Source organism: Nycticebus coucang, chromosome 3 (assembly GCF_027406575.1).
Source record: "Nycticebus coucang isolate mNycCou1 chromosome 3, mNycCou1.pri, whole genome shotgun sequence".
In the NCBI taxonomy this organism is placed as follows: Eukaryota; Metazoa; Chordata; class Mammalia; order Primates; family Lorisidae; genus Nycticebus; species Nycticebus coucang.
Window position 1 is genome coordinate 43,162,686 of NC_069782.1, and position 15,865 is coordinate 43,178,550.

Here is a 15,865-nt window from a genome sequence, read left to right on the forward strand (position 1 = left end):
GGAACAACAACTATGCGTTGTTCTAGACATTGGAAAAGCAGGAAGTAAAAATAAATCTATTTTTCCATGGAATTTACATTCTGATGATCATAGGTGATATGTAAATGAATAGATAAAAAATAATTTTAATGACTATATTCAGATAATGATAAATAGTAAGGATAAAATCATGGGGTTGGGGTAGGATTGGTCAGGGAAGGCTGCACTGATATTGGGTAAACAACGACTTTGAGAGAAAGTAAACAGGATGTGGGAGAAGAACATTCCCGCCTGTGGAAATGGGAATAACCAAGGATCTGAAGCAAGAGTGTAATATAATTGTTATTATATGCTGGGCTTCGGGTCCACGCTGATGGGGAAAATGGATCATTCCTGTCCTTGTGAAGCTTCAAATCTGGTTGAGGAGGTATTACTAATCAAATCATCACCAAAATAAATATAAACTCATAGGCCCTGATAAATTCTGTAAAGGAAAAGTACAGGTCCCAATGAAGAGTATAACGCAAGGTTCTGGTTGATTCTGAAAGTCAGTTGAATTACATGTCAAGAATCCTGTAAGACATGGAAGATATAGTTCACCCTCCAAATTTTCCAGGAGCACTGGAAAACACACTGTCATGTTTGAGATTTAGGTAAAGAAAAGAAAAACTTTTATTCATGAATGAATGGAGCACCTAACAATAGCACAAAAGTCCCTCAGAATAAATCTCCTGTATCACCTCTTACTTGAAGCCACCTCTGTTTCTGCCATTTTCATTCACTTTCAAATACTCATGTATTTTGAGAAAGCTCTGAACTTTCCTGATGTAGTTTATCTGTTGGAGTACTTATCCACATCCTCTCCTTCCAAGCCTGATAAGTGTATGCATGTGTGGGGTGGGTGTTATACTTCCTATATCCTTATCATCAGGGGCCATGTGACTGGGTCTGGATAATGGACTGTGAGCAGAAATTGCATGCATCTCTTACAGGGATAAGATAATTGCTGGTGAAACACCTCCCCAGGCTTTTCTCCCTACTGCAATGAATACTTAAGCCTTTTGTTGAGATGAACCGTGTTATGTTATAAGACACTAGAGCGCTCATCACTCTAGGTCCCTGAATTACTACGTAAATCAAAGGACCCTCTCATCCTCTCTCTCTCTCTCTCTCTCTCTCTCTCTGTCTCTCTCTCACACACACATACACACACACACACTCACAATGGTTATGTGAGGGGGGATGTGCAAGAAATAAAGCTTTCGTGTTCAGGTCCCTGAGGTTTCACATTGCATCCTGTCATGTGTTATTTCACAGCTTGCTTATGGTTGCATTCTTAACTGGACAGTACTGATTCTTCCATGGGGGGGAGGGGTAATAATGTCTGGAAGTTTGTGTTCTTTAAGTATTTTTGAGATTAACAAATGACTGGAAGATTGAAGACATGACATCTCACCTTATTCACCATCCTGAGAATACCCCAAAGAACAGAAAGGAGAAAAAGGAGCACTTATGTGCTGGGTCACTCATATGTCTAATAATCTTGCAGCAAAATACCATGGTCAATTACAGACCCTCACATGTCAGCATTGAAAGGTGCCAGAGAGATCCTTTAGTAAAATCACCACATCAGAAACTTGGTGGCAGATTGAAGGTTTTTAGGTTATTTGTTCCTTAATATGAATACAAACCTCTAAATCTTTATGCTCAATCTTCATTGTTCCATACGACAGTTCTGTACTTACTAATTTAAAACAAGATAAATAATTTCCTGTTATGTCTCTTCCTTTACTCTACAAGAACTGTCATCAATAACTAAAAAAGGAGTGCAATATATTGACCCCATTTCAACAACAAATAAAGCTGCTTAAGAGCTATTAACTAAGTTTCTCAGAGGGTATCACGTCAGCATGCATCTGCTTGATTGAGAGTGACAAATAAACCATAGGTGACAGATTCATTGTAGACTTTAAGAAAATGTGGTACAAGTTCACATGAGATTACCTATGTGTGAATTTAGCATTATAATTTTAGAATGGAAATTCTATTTAATTTCAAACATGTATGATATGATGATAATATACTTTTTAAAAGCCACTGCAAGTTCCTGTATTCTATTACATTATTTGTAAACATAGTAAAGGAATTTATATCTTTGAAAATTGGTAATGCTTTTTGCAAGTGTCTTTAAAACTACAGTTTGCTAACTCATTAGTAGATTGTAATATAAACTTGGTTGATCATGACCAGTATTTTTTTTTCAATTAAATAGGAAAAAAAATAAAGAGAAGTATCAGAATTCATAATGAGTAATGTTTTGTAGAACTTTTGTTAAAATGGTGTGTAAATGTGTGTGACTATGTGCTGAGTTTAGATGTTAGTTAAAAATGTTAGAAAACATCGAGTTTATTGAATTTATTTATTCAATGAATATTCTCAAAATATTAACTCTAATATCTGTTAGACACTGGAGAGTCAGAGATGATAAAGATATTGTTCTAAAATCACAAAAAAAACTCACATTTGATGAAGGACCCAGTTGTATTTAAAAAATCAAAATATGCTATGTTCTAGTATGTACGTATATTATGCATATGTGTATTATAACATATTTAGGACACAGAAAAGCCTGGATAACACAAATAGAAAACATATAGCATATCACTTATGGACCAGAGTAGTTTAGCAAAGAAATTCCATTTTCAAAACACATTACTATCAGAGTATAACATCTGTAGATAATCTTGAGGGATAAAAGAGGACCATTTAAGATTGACATTTTAATTATTACTTCATTACTGATGCAGCAGATTGAGTGGTACCACAGTCTCACAAAGTTAATATGCCTTTGTAAGCACCTGGTTTGCTATCATATAGTGACCTAGGTAGACTTGGGTTATTGAGTTCTTGAAATCAGGATATGAAACTAGATAGAGGAAAAATAATTTCCGGTTAATGCTCCAAGACCCGTGTTGTCTAAGTGATAACCGACACAAAATTATTTCTTTCATTATGTTTTCTGTGTTTATTTATTTTTGTTTCAAAATCTAAATTAGAGTTTTGTAGACTATATTATCAAATATATACTCAAAAGGAAATTATATTGAAAAAGTCATTACTGTGATGAAAAGCTAAGAGAGTCACCTAAATTCATAAAAAATTATAATATTGGGGATAGACCAAATATATAATTTTCTTAGGAATGAAGGAGGAAGGAAAAAAGGTTAAGATTTAGCAAACAGAAGATATTCAGAAAGTGTCTAGGGTATATAGCCATAAAAGAAAAGAAGTTACTCTCCTGAAGATAATAATGGAGGATAAAAATATACACCTATGAGACCTCTGAGAATGCATTTTAAAAGTCAAGGTGGAAATAGCACGTATTGTATGATTGCAACCATAAAAAATGTAAACTTCTGAATACAGAGTGGAAAAATATTGCACAGAAAAGACACATCATCATATATTTAAAGCATGGTGAGGTTATACATGTAAGATTACATTCTTTTTTAAAAAATTCTTTAATAATGTTTGCATGTTTTTAATTAAAAATTTGAAGCAGAATAAAGTTGATTAAACTACTGACTTAGGGCATCTGTGGCTCAAAGGAGTAGGGCTCTGGCCCCATATGCCAGAGTTGACGGGTTCAAACCCAGCCCCGGCCAAAAATTACAGAAAAAAAAAAACACTGTCTTCACACCTAAGTAAACCAAACGAGTTCCCTCTGTACGGTTTCTGTGCTGATTGTCTCTTGTCTCTTTGGGCTACAAGGCTTTCCTATAATCGTTACAGAGTTGGGTCCTTTTCCTTCTAAGTCTCAACTTTTATATTTTTGGTTGACCACACTCTGTGATGTTGCTCTTTTTTACTTGTTAGCCTGCTTTATCATTTTTTTACACATATATTTTTTAAATTTCAGATTAATATAAGGGTACACGGTCAGGTTGCATTCTTTGCACTTATTAAGTATTGTCCACGCGGTAGTTGAGCCCTTCACCCAGGAGGTGTGCCATATATCCCTACATTGGGTCCATCAGATGAGAACTTATCACATCCCTTTTTCCCTTTCTTGAATTTAATTGTGTTTTTCTCTTGTGTGAGTGTATTGCTGTTCATCTACTAGATTTTACTATTTGAAATGACTATAGCTATGTTTTAATGTTTTTAATGGTCTGTTTCCTTCCCTAGAATATAAGCTTCCTAAAAGCAGGGAACTTATTTCCTGAGTTTCTTCTGTAACCCCACCATCCAAACAGTTTCCGGCATGTGAGAGGCACATCATGGTACTTACTGAAGAAAATATATTATTCCCAAATATTTCCACTTCAGTTTGGGGTGTAGCAAAGAAAAAATGCATAATAGTTTGTACAAATTGATTCAGTTGAATCTGTAGCAGACTCAGAAATAATATACTCAGGCCAACTGTAATATAAAACTTGATAAATTCCCAGAAACAATAACCCCCACCAAAAAAAAAAAAAACTAACAAAAGTTTGAAATTCTCATTAATAAAAAAGTTGTTCTGTACGTATCTTCAGTTTGCTGCTCTTAGCTCTACTGAACTGGATCACTTCACATCCTATAAATACCTACCCACTACAAGAAAAAAGAAAGAAGCCAAAGAGATAAGACTAAGACCCACCTGGAGTTAAATGGCACTTGACACAGCTGTCAGTTTCTGCCTTTTCACCATGGAATTAATCATGCTAGTTGTTAAATTATTGAATGCTTTCATTCTTGTTCATAAATAACTGACACTCCTTCCCAATCCCCAACTACCATAGACCCTCCGAAGGAGCTCCCTAGACTCCTGTCCTACCAACTAAGACTTAGCACCGTGGACAATAGGGACTCTTCAGGAGTCTCCTTTAGCATGAAGGCCAGTTTCCATTGTATCAGAAGGGTTAGTACTTGCACATTATGACCTCAATTTTGTTGCTTTTGCCTGCCCTGAATTGAATCATTTTTCCCTCCTGTAGCAGCAGAATTTTTTCCATATAGTTCACTGATTCTCGGTATCCAACTGTTCAATCCAAGGATGAGACAAGGCCTAAGTTCAGATAAATAAATTCCATAGGCCTCTTTTCCAAACAAGCTGATCCTAGAAATTTGGGGGGGGGAAGACATTCTCCTTACATGGAGGTTTCTGACATAAACATTCTTATCACAGTTAAGAAAGACCCTCACTTTAAATAAAAAAACAGGGAGAAATCCAGCTAAGAGGTAGTGGTGTGATAGGCCTGGTCCTGATTGCCTGGTTTGATTCGCTGTTTCCACCTATGACTAAAGCCAGAATGTTCCTGTACTTTATGGTCATATGAACTCCAAAATCCCTTTCCTTACTTAGGTCATTTTGAGCTAGGTGGCATTTTTACAAGTAAAAGAATTTCTGAAAATAAATAAATAAATAAAAATAGGGCAAGGTTGGTCAGATCTGCCATCTACTAACAGAGTAACAGACAATTTGCATTTCTTTTTTTAATTATTATTATTTTTTTTATTGTTGGGGATTCATTGAGGGTACAATAAGCCAGGTTACACTGATTGCATTTGTTAGGTAAAGTCCCTCTTGCCATCATGTCTTGCTGCCAGAAGGTGTGGCACACACCAAGGCCCCACCCCCCTCCCTCCTTCTATTCCTGGGAAAACCATACTTTTAGCAGTGAAAGAGCGTATTGAAGTTCACCATTCCAGGACTGGTACATCCAGGCATGCAAGACTCTAAGCTTCATGCTTTTACATACGGTCATGATGGCCATACTGACCCAAATTATGAAGTGGATAAATTTACTATGACTCTTTAATCTCTTTTGGTTACATTGGTCTCTTTGCCAGCATGTATTCCTTTTTTTCTGCCATTTATGAATTTAAGGTTTATGTAATTGCTATGGTTGAGCACTGGCTCAGTTACATAGATAGCTTGGGTTTGATTTCACATCTTACTACATAATATGACCCTGGACAAGTTAGTTAATAATCTTTTCCCACAACTTTCTCTTTCAAAAATTATGGATAAATAAGCACCAATCCCATGGGGGTTACTGGGACTATTAAATTAGGGGAAGCATTGAGAGTGCACAGAAAAATGCTTGGCATATACCAAGAAAAAAATATTATTGCCTGTGTTCATTAAAAAAATTCCCATAAATACCTACCCTATATTCCCTATACTCTTGAATTCTTTATCGAATTTTACTTGAGGCACTTCTTAACTAAAACTCCCATTTTTAAATTTCAGATTGGTTACAAATTCTCATATTAATCCACATTGCAATGCTATGACTATGAATTGTTGTTGGATTCATAACACAAAGAACTACCCGCTTATGGCCTTCACATTAGGGTTGGATAATAACTGGGGTTTCATTAGAGCATATGTTTAAACCTCTCTACCTTGCAGTAGAAAAGAAAGAACACCAATAGATTTGTTATTTAATTACTTTTAGGTGTGGGAACAGTAAGTACTTGTGTATGTGAGTACCAATGAGGAGAATAATGTGTAATGAGATTGGAAAAGTAGTGGTAAAGTTACAACACTTAGGATTCCAATAATTGCATCTCTTTGCACCCCAGGTGGTGGCTTAGAAATATGGAGTTTGCAAATAAGAAAACAACTAAGATGACTCATCTAACATCAAAAGTGATATAGCAAGGACTACAGGCCAACTGAGCTGGGGGTACACGAGTAGCGGCTTTTCTTATAAATCATAAAAGTCTTCCTTGAATAATTTTAAAACACAAGCTTAATTTATTTCAAAATTAAAGTCACAGAAGAAATGGCAGTATATTAAGATTTCCTTTTCTTTTAGTGAAATGAATGAAGACTACAGCCAGTACTCAACGAGGTCAGATTTTTTTTTTGTTTGTGATAAGCAAGGGCAAACTAGCTCATACGTACTTAGAGAATTATAAAACATACATTTTTCTTTATTAAGTGCTAAGATACTATGCTTCAACAAGAAAAAAATCATAAAAGGCTTTATAAGTATGAAATTGCAGGCTGATAATATCTAAGTGTTCCTTATTGCATTTGCAAAATGGAGAATCTCTTAATTATCAGATCAAATAAGGCTATGTGAGTTTTTTATAAAATACATTGCTATACGTGTGTCATGAAATAATGACTTACTATGATTGCCAGAGCAAAACAGAAAAGCAGAAAATATACCAAATAGCATATGACAGTTTTTTGAACTTTAAAAGATAATTATTCTGCAATCAGTTTTGGTCTAGAAATTATCAGCAAGGCATGATTTACATGCAAGATTTTAAAAACATTCAAATCATGGCATATTCTATTAAAGTGTTCCAGTTACACAAACAAATTAAGAGGTTGCTCCTTTATTTATCTATATCTATACCAAGTGAACCTAAAATGTATACAAACTAAGAAATACATTTCTTGGTTGTTGGGTTGTTGAAAAGAAATCAATTTAGCTGGTGGAGATGAGGTAAGAGCACCAACTTTCCTTTAGCAATTCTATAGGATGAATCCTATGTATTCAATTTTGATATGAGGACAATTAATGACAATTAAGGTTATGGGGGGGGGAGCAGAAAGAGGGACGGAGGGAGGCGGTTGGGGCCCTGGTGTGTGTCACACTTTATGGGGGCAAGACATGATTGCAAGAGGGACTTTACCTAACAATGGTAATCAGTGTAACTGGCTTATTGTACCCTCAATGAATCCCCAACAATAAAAAAAAAAATAAATAAGATATGAAAAAGAAAAAAAAAAGATATGAAAAAGAAAAGAGAGAAGAAAAAAATGAAGAAAGAAGGAGAGAGTAGAGAGAGAAGAGAAGAGACAGAAAGAAAATGGAAGAAAGGCAATAAAAGGACTTCCTACGTTACTCTCATGGCTGGAGAACTGAACGAGTCTCTCCCACTCAGGCAATAAGCAGTCACAGGCCTTATTACACAAGTACCAGTCAAAAGACCAGAAGCCAAAACAAGTAAAAATGTGGCTGTGTGTTCAATATATAAAACAGATTCTCAAAGGCACAACAGAACTTATTTCCTCGACTTTTTCATAAAGGAATCAGCTTTTCCTATAACAAATATTCATCTTCTGTTGACTAGGAATGGTTTAGAAAGTATCTAGGATTCCCCCGGGGGGTAAAAAGAAAAGTCAACTTGCATATCAAGTACTTTTTAAAAAAGCAATTTAAAAGCAATGCAGTTTTGTCAATTTAAGGACTTTCTTTGGAAATGTCACTTTCTTGAATTATTAGGTTGAGAAATAGCTCCTGGTGATTACTCAGCTTTTTGAATTTAACTTTATAATTTAATAAAACCATTAAAAATAGGCCGATTGTTTGTAATGTTATGTTGTTAACTCACCTTTTAACACAAAAATTTCCTGTAGAAAGACAGATAAAAATCCAAAAGTTACAGGGCATAGAATGATCTGGTTTATTTACATGCACATTTAAAGATAAATCCCGTGGTCTTGGATTCCGGACGTTGGTTACAATAGAATAGTGATGTTATTCTATTTATAGAAGAAGTCCCAGTGCTATAGAAATATGCTCTGATGCCCAGTGGTTGGCTTTATTCATTCTTCAAATCTGATGAAAATGCTCGGGATTAGGCGGGAAGCCAGCCTTGTAAGGTAGGATCTGGCAGACACTCTGAGTCAGAAACAGATTTCTGCTACCTCGTCTTTCTCTTGAGAAATTGTGTTAACTTTTCTTCTCAATAATCTTGCTAACTCAAAACCTAATTGCTAGTGGAGCTCAACTACACCTTAATAAACTGTTATCCACTTGCCTTTGCTTCAAAAGCCATGAAGCCATTTGTCTAACAAGTTGATTCTAGATGATTTTTTTTTCCTCAAAAATAAGCAGGTAGGTAGTTTCCCTCTTTTAAAGTTAGGTAAACAAGGATCTATATTATCCTCATTACTCTTTTCTTCTTTGTTTTCTATAGAATATTCTCCTTCTCAAGGACACAGCAGACAACTCTAAATGGACATTTTCGTTAGGACAGTCTGCTGCTGTGATGCTAACCCATTGTTCACACTCACAGTAACTCTCACACACAATTATGTGTGAAGATTAATTATTAATAGACCATCCTAAAAGCAAGTTCATGTGTTATGTTTCACAATAACATCCAGAGATTTTGTCAAAAAGCAAAATCTCAAATATCTGGGATGATGAGGGTATGTACATGTTTACGATTCTCCATAATAAGACACAGGTGGATTTTGGAAGTACAATTTGAAGCTCTTTTGAACAATTATTTCAGTTTTACCTCTGGTGTTAATTAAGTAACAAAAATGCTATACTGACTCATGGTTTAACAGCCTCCCCTTTTGTTTGCATCACTGGTGAGTAATCAAAAGAAATTCTGTGAAAGAAAAGCTATTTATAAATTATCCTAAAACTTATATAAGATTCAACATCACATTTTAATCGTGTTAATGTACGTTTGACTCAGCTGTATGTTTTGATTGAGTATTGCCAGGTCCTTCTGCCTTTATGTTGATGAAAATGTGCCAAGGAATCTCAAACTGGCTATTAGTAAATCCAATTACCTGCTTCCTCCCCACAGTAGGCATGGGGTGACATGCAAGGAGGCTTCCCAGGGAGGAAATGAGCCTCAGGTAAAACCGGAGGCTGTTCCCTGGAGGCCACAGCAAGGGAACTTTCAGCAGAGGTTTGAGATGGGTTTGCCTGCTTTCCCTTTCATCGCCATGGAACTGAAATGATGTCAGCTATCAGGGAGTGTGAGGGAGGAGGATGAGACAGTCCTTCTCATTTAAGCAATTTCAGGGTAAGAATGTTTTACCTTTAAAAATTCTGCAATTGTATTTGCATTTGGATGCGTCTGTGCCTTTTATCTGTCATGGGAAATAACACACAAGTACTGTCACTAATACATTGAATACCCTTCAGTAAAAATAATTACCCAAACTCTAAGCACTTCAGAATTATTAACAAAGCTACATTTCATAAATAGAGAAGCAGGTTCACTGAGACAAGATGAGACCAACTTTCAGGACCATGCCTGGATTTGATTAACTTAATATTTTAATCAGAAAATAATTCCTGACGGAGGCACTTAGCTAACTGTCTTGTGTATGACATTAGCTGTAGTATGGTTGTAATCTAGTACCTGTGATGAAATTTTGTGCATCACACTGTTAAGAAATTTAGGAAATTATATCCCAAATAAATCATTTTCTCAGATCTTCTAGAAGCTTAAAGGCTGTTCCCATTTGACATGGAAATTCTCCAGCTGGCCTTTTGTACAAACGTCTAAGAAAACGAAGGTATTTTTAAATTTTCATCCACTTCACGATTTTCAAGAGTTTGTTTTTAACAAATGTCTCCTGATGTTTATAATTAATATGATTATAATTAAACATATTACATATGAGATGTTTACAGAAATGACCAGTATGTTTTCATTGTATCTTCAAAATTCCTATATGAACTTTGACCTCCTCTCATTTACATTAGTGGTAAATTGTGGAAACTGGTGCACCAATATCCCTTCCAAAACTCAGTGTATTTGTAGGGACAAAATAAATTCAAAAAGAACCAGAATGAAACTAAATGATTAGAACTTGAGGTTCAAATAAATATAAAAATTAGAGAAAATACAGAAATAGTTCTTTAAAATACCTGTTTTGCATCTCTAAGAGGTATAAAAATTTATTTCTAACACTATCATAACTATGCTGTTTTATTCTAGCTTACATTTTAATTCCTTTCAGAACTCTTTTAAATATTGTTTTTAAGTGAGTTGAATTTAGATGCAGTTTAAAAACTCAGTTTCTTTGCAAAAGGATCTCTAAAATTACATCTAAAACTACTGAAATAGCGTCTCTTATGTTCAGGATTTTACAGGATAACAATATACTTCACGTACACTTTAAAACAAAAGTTTTCTTTTAATGAAATAGCAAAAGTTGAAGTTTTATTCATATAGACAGAAAAGGATGACCTGCTCTCTTACTTGTAATAGGTAACATATATTGTCAATATAATATAAATTATGTTTATTTCCTATTGATAATACAGATAGGTGGAGTAATACTCAAATGCACGGCTACCACAGTCCTCATCAAAGTAGCTCTTTAACAATGCTCTTAAAAATGACAGAGAAACTTTTTAACAAAAACTATTTTTTCTGTATTAGGGAGATGAAATATCTGCTTAAAAAATGGACACGCTTAACGGAGAGTTTTGAATCAAGTTTACAAAAATATTATGAAAAAATATCCATCATTTCTTGAGGCTTTAAATGATATCAATTCACATCCCTTTCTGGAAAATGAAACAATAATCATGCCGTACAATAATATAAAAGATTAAGAACAAGTTTACTATGATACAAATGTTGAGAGAAACATCTGCTGACAAAGTCTTAGAAAGACAGAAGCTTTATCAGCCATCAAGTCCAAATCATGCAAAAATGATTTTAACTTATTTGTTTCCTTCATATAGAGGCACATCAGCTTGTCTTGAGAATTTTTTCAGTCATAATACTTGTAAATACCACTTTTTCCCAAAGTCATACAATAGCCATATAAAAGGAAGGATCTACTGAGATTAACATTATCTATCTGTGGGTATTTCTAGACTTTCAACCAAACAGCCATTAAAAGCATTCCCAAGACACTGTTACCTTTCTTTAAGTGATACTTTTTATGTTTACATCCCCTACTTGCAACAGATTATATCCAACTTTCCATTAGTTTCTAATCCTTTTGGAAAATACAAAAATTACCTAATTTTATAGTATAAATGTGTGGATGTAATGTATATATACATACACACACATATGCATGAATATATGTATACTTTTCCTTCATTCCTAATTAAAATTATATATTTAGTTATCCATATACTTTATCCCTGTTTATAAGACATTGGTTAATTACAATGTTAAACAAATGCAGCTAGAAAGTATCTCTTACATATTAAACTTACAGTCGAGATATATTCATGATAAGTAAATAATTTAAAATTTTTTTAAAATTACAAGTAGATCAGATATTTAATTAAGCAAATATATTTTAGCAAAATGCTTTCAAGACCCATACCGACCTTATACTATGGCAGAAAGTCTAACTTTAGTATGGATTTTCTGTAATCTTAAACCAAAATTTGCTCCATTATATAATCAAACTTTTTTTTTTATTTCCCCCCTCATTGAATCATTACCATTAAGAAAATTAATATTAGGTTTCAATTGGAATTAATGATATCCCTTCCCAGCTATTGCATAAACTGGAAATCATAAAAATTGTATTCAGGCTTATACAATTGTCTATGTTAAGTGTGAGTTCTTTAAGATTAGACACCTCTAATCTCCTGTTTAGGGAATTTGCTCAAAATGGATTTAATATGCTGACATCAAAAGTGATGAACTGATCTTATGTCCATGGTGTTAATAAGCTAACAGGAAGTTCATATTAACTTTCAGATTTCTAATAGATTCTGCATTTTATTTATTAATCTTCAAACTCCTTTTGCATATAATCAAGACAAGGTACTACTTTCTAGTTTTATTTTTGGTTAACACAAAATCTAATATGCAAATTTTATAATGTAAACACCATGTCATGAATTTTCATATTGCTTGATTAGAACTATCTGATAATTTGACCAGGCAGAATAACTAATATTTTCTATTACAAAATGAAGTTCAGAACTACTCAACAACTCTTTTACATGAGTTATTTTTATAAAATTAGTATCATATCCTCTTATAGTAGTAATAGCCAGTTCTGATCAAAATATCTTAAAATATATTTATCATTATTTACTCTGAAACATTAATAAGATTTATTAAACTATTCTTTCAAAACAAGAAAACATTGTATAATATTGTAACACTAGAATATTTTGTGGAATGACAAAGTAATTATTTGCCCTATTATTTAAGTCTCTCCTCAGTCTACTTACAATATATTAGAATTAGTTCTGAAGGTTTAATTTTTCAGAAATATGTGAAAAGCTACTCTTATGTATCTTTTTACATGTTATCATTATAATTGACATTGGTAAAGAATCATAAGAATAAACGTCACAAACCCAGGCTAAACTTTCACATTTTTCTAAGGCAGTGGAGAAACAAGCCAACAAAATCTCATTTTCTCACATGGAAACAGTCCCGTTTTGTACATCTTTTCATGTTGAAACTTGTTAATTCAGTTGTACATAAACATGAGGTAATTAAGTAATTGTCCTTTTGTCCTTGTAACCAAAAGGTGGCACCTCTAAAAATTAGAGTTAGTTTTCAACAGAGACACTACATTTTTATAAAAAGTCATTTACATGTCAAAGCCTTAGAAAGAATATTTTCTTTACTTTTCTTTTTGACTCGGTAATTCTGTTTAAGTAGCAAAGATAATTGCCTCAAATGGAAAATGATGTGGAAAATAATATACATTATATTGATGGCAAATGAAACCAGTTCTTCTCCGAGTTGGTGTATAAACTTAAACATTAAAAAGATATGAGGTGAAAAAATACTTTCTGAGGCACACCATTAAGTGTGGAAGGCCAGGTAGAGTTAAAAAAAGATTCCTTTTTCTTATACTAAGTGGTTAGCTAGAAAAAAAAACAAAACACGATTTGGCATTTCCCATGATAATTCAAAAGAAAGGATTTATCTGGATACTAACATCTGCTGGCTTCTCTGTGCTTATGTAAAACCCACTTGGAATGTTTTCCCATTACATCTAAGTGGGCACTTCTCTACACCTCTTTCCATCTGACAGTCCTATCGCTTAGCTGTGTCTGTGAATACTAGGAAAGGAAAGCTTCTATCACCAAGGGTGGAATCAGAGATTGTTGAAGCTGCTGTCAATATTCCCAAGGCTCCATCCAACAAGTCCCATTTACTTAACCTATTATGCAGGCAGCCAGGGACACACTGATGTTTGGATATCTTTCTCTTTCTTTTAAAAAGACACGAGAACAAAAGTGTTTTCCCTTTAAGAATTTTTTTTTATTATTATTTGAGGCTTTCTACTCTTTCCTAAACTTTATTCTAGTACAGGAAGGTTTTTGGCAACTGAGCTTCCGTGTGCCTTCTGAAGGGAGTGCTGAAATTGTATAAACACCATGTTCACAGCCCTTAAATACTCTCAGATTAAAAGAAAATAAGGCAAGATGTGAATTTGATATTCAGACAGTAAGATGCAGGTAGATAGTGGAAAGGTCAAATAAAATGAAAATTCATGCACAGATGTAGCTGTAACATAAAAGTTAAACAGTTTTATTTCACCAAAGGGTTGGTGTCGGAGCATGAGAGTGTGGACGTTTGCACAAAGCAACTGACAGATTAGCTTTCTCTAACCAGAAATCCAAGCCTCCTGATAATACCGCGGTCACTGACGAATGTTTTGAAACTTTACATTTTTTTTTTCTTTTGTTCCTCAACAGAAAGGCCGTGCCAGGGAGCCTCGGGAAAGTAATGATCTATTTTTAAGTGTTTTTTTCTTCTTTACTCAAGAAACTGCTTAAAGTTCTGCCATGAGCACTGATGTGCAAGACCCAGCACCACAGGACAGATGGAAACAGGAAAAGTCAGATGGTCAGCGCTTGGAAGCTACAGCAATTAAGCAGTTGAAAGTGGGCTGGATTGTCGTTTATTTTTGTTCCATTTGCACGAATCGAGAGAGAGACGGAGCCTCTTGCAAGGAGGGAATCAAGTCGAACTTGAGGCTCCCTCTCTGACAGCCCGAGCTGGATGGCTACTCCCTTTATTCAATTTAATTCCTTTTCCAGATTAATTGCTTTCTGCACTCTAATTTTCTCAGAGGTTGTATTCTATCTCCCCCACCCCTGAAAAATCTTTCTCCTTTCTTCACTCCCCCTCTTTTCTCTAAGAAAGGCAATCTAGTGAGTACTCAGGATGAGAGGAGGGAGGAGGATGGAGAGATAGAGAGATTGGGAACTGAGGTGGGGTGGAGGACGCAGGAGAGAGAAAGAGCGGAGCAAAGAGAAGCAAGAACATGGGGGATGTCAGCGCCAACTCCCGGCTCCGAGCCGCCGGCGCCCGGCCAAGGGCTTTTGCGGGAGATGCACATGTGGTCTCCTAGTTCTCACAATAGGCGCCCCCTGAGCCCTGCGTACGTCTCAGACTCCCACCACCATAACCCCAGGGCACCGAGAAAAGAAATCCTGCGGGTGGCTCCAGCACACAGGCGCCCCGAGGTGGCCCCGCTGCCTTACCTGGAGAGAGGACCGGAGGCGGTGCGGGTCTCGCTCCCCGCGCTGTCCCCGCGCGGACCCGCGAGCGCTCTGCAACACAAAAGGGGTGTGTGGGCGTGGGTGTGTGGGAGGCTGTCCAGGGCCACCGGCTGGTCCCAGCCGGCTGCCCCCACCCTGCACACACCCCTTCGGGGCGGAGAGCCCCTCTTCCAGCCGAGCACCACCCCGGGCTCGCCCGGGGTGCAGCCTCAAGTTGCGGTGCTCACTGCCGCCGCCGCCGCCGCAGGAGGAGGAGGTGGAGAGACACCGGGGGCAGGACTCGGTGGAGAGCGTCCCCACACTGCAGCTTCCCCAGGAATCCCTCCCGCGAGGAGGCGGCCGCCCAGCAGCTCCCGGCCCCGCAGCCTGATTGGCTCCCCCGCAGGTTCACTGCGCCGAGCAGCCAATCCCAGCGCGCGGATAACAGGCGGATCCGCTCAGCCGCGGCGCCCAGCCCAGCTCTGTTAGTGTCTCTGACTCCCCAAGGCGGACCGGGACCCAGGAGCGGGCAGGGGAGGGGGGAGGGGCAGGGGGCGAACGGGGCGGGGGGCGGATCCCGGGGAGTCGCGGCCAAGGGCGTCTGACAGCCCTCGGGTGGGCTCAGGGGTGCCCCGCAACCTGTTCAGCAAGCCGTATGCACAGAAGGAGACAGCATAATACAAAGCTTT

At 36.5% G+C, this 15,865-nt stretch overlaps 1 protein-coding gene across 2 annotated transcripts in view; it reads right to left on the minus strand.

Moving 5' to 3' along the window:
- The window catches only part of SYT1 (synaptotagmin 1), a 599,049-nt gene extending 583,505 nt beyond the window's left edge, over positions 1-15,544 (minus strand). The window contains exon 1 of one of the 2 annotated variants that reach the window (XM_053584516.1): positions 15,180-15,544. The gene's annotated coding sequence lies outside the window, so the exon portion shown is untranslated. The remainder of the gene's footprint in view (positions 1-15,179) is intronic. The other variant, XM_053584515.1, reaches the window with a different exon arrangement.
- Between the last annotated feature and the right edge of the window lie 321 nt (positions 15,545-15,865).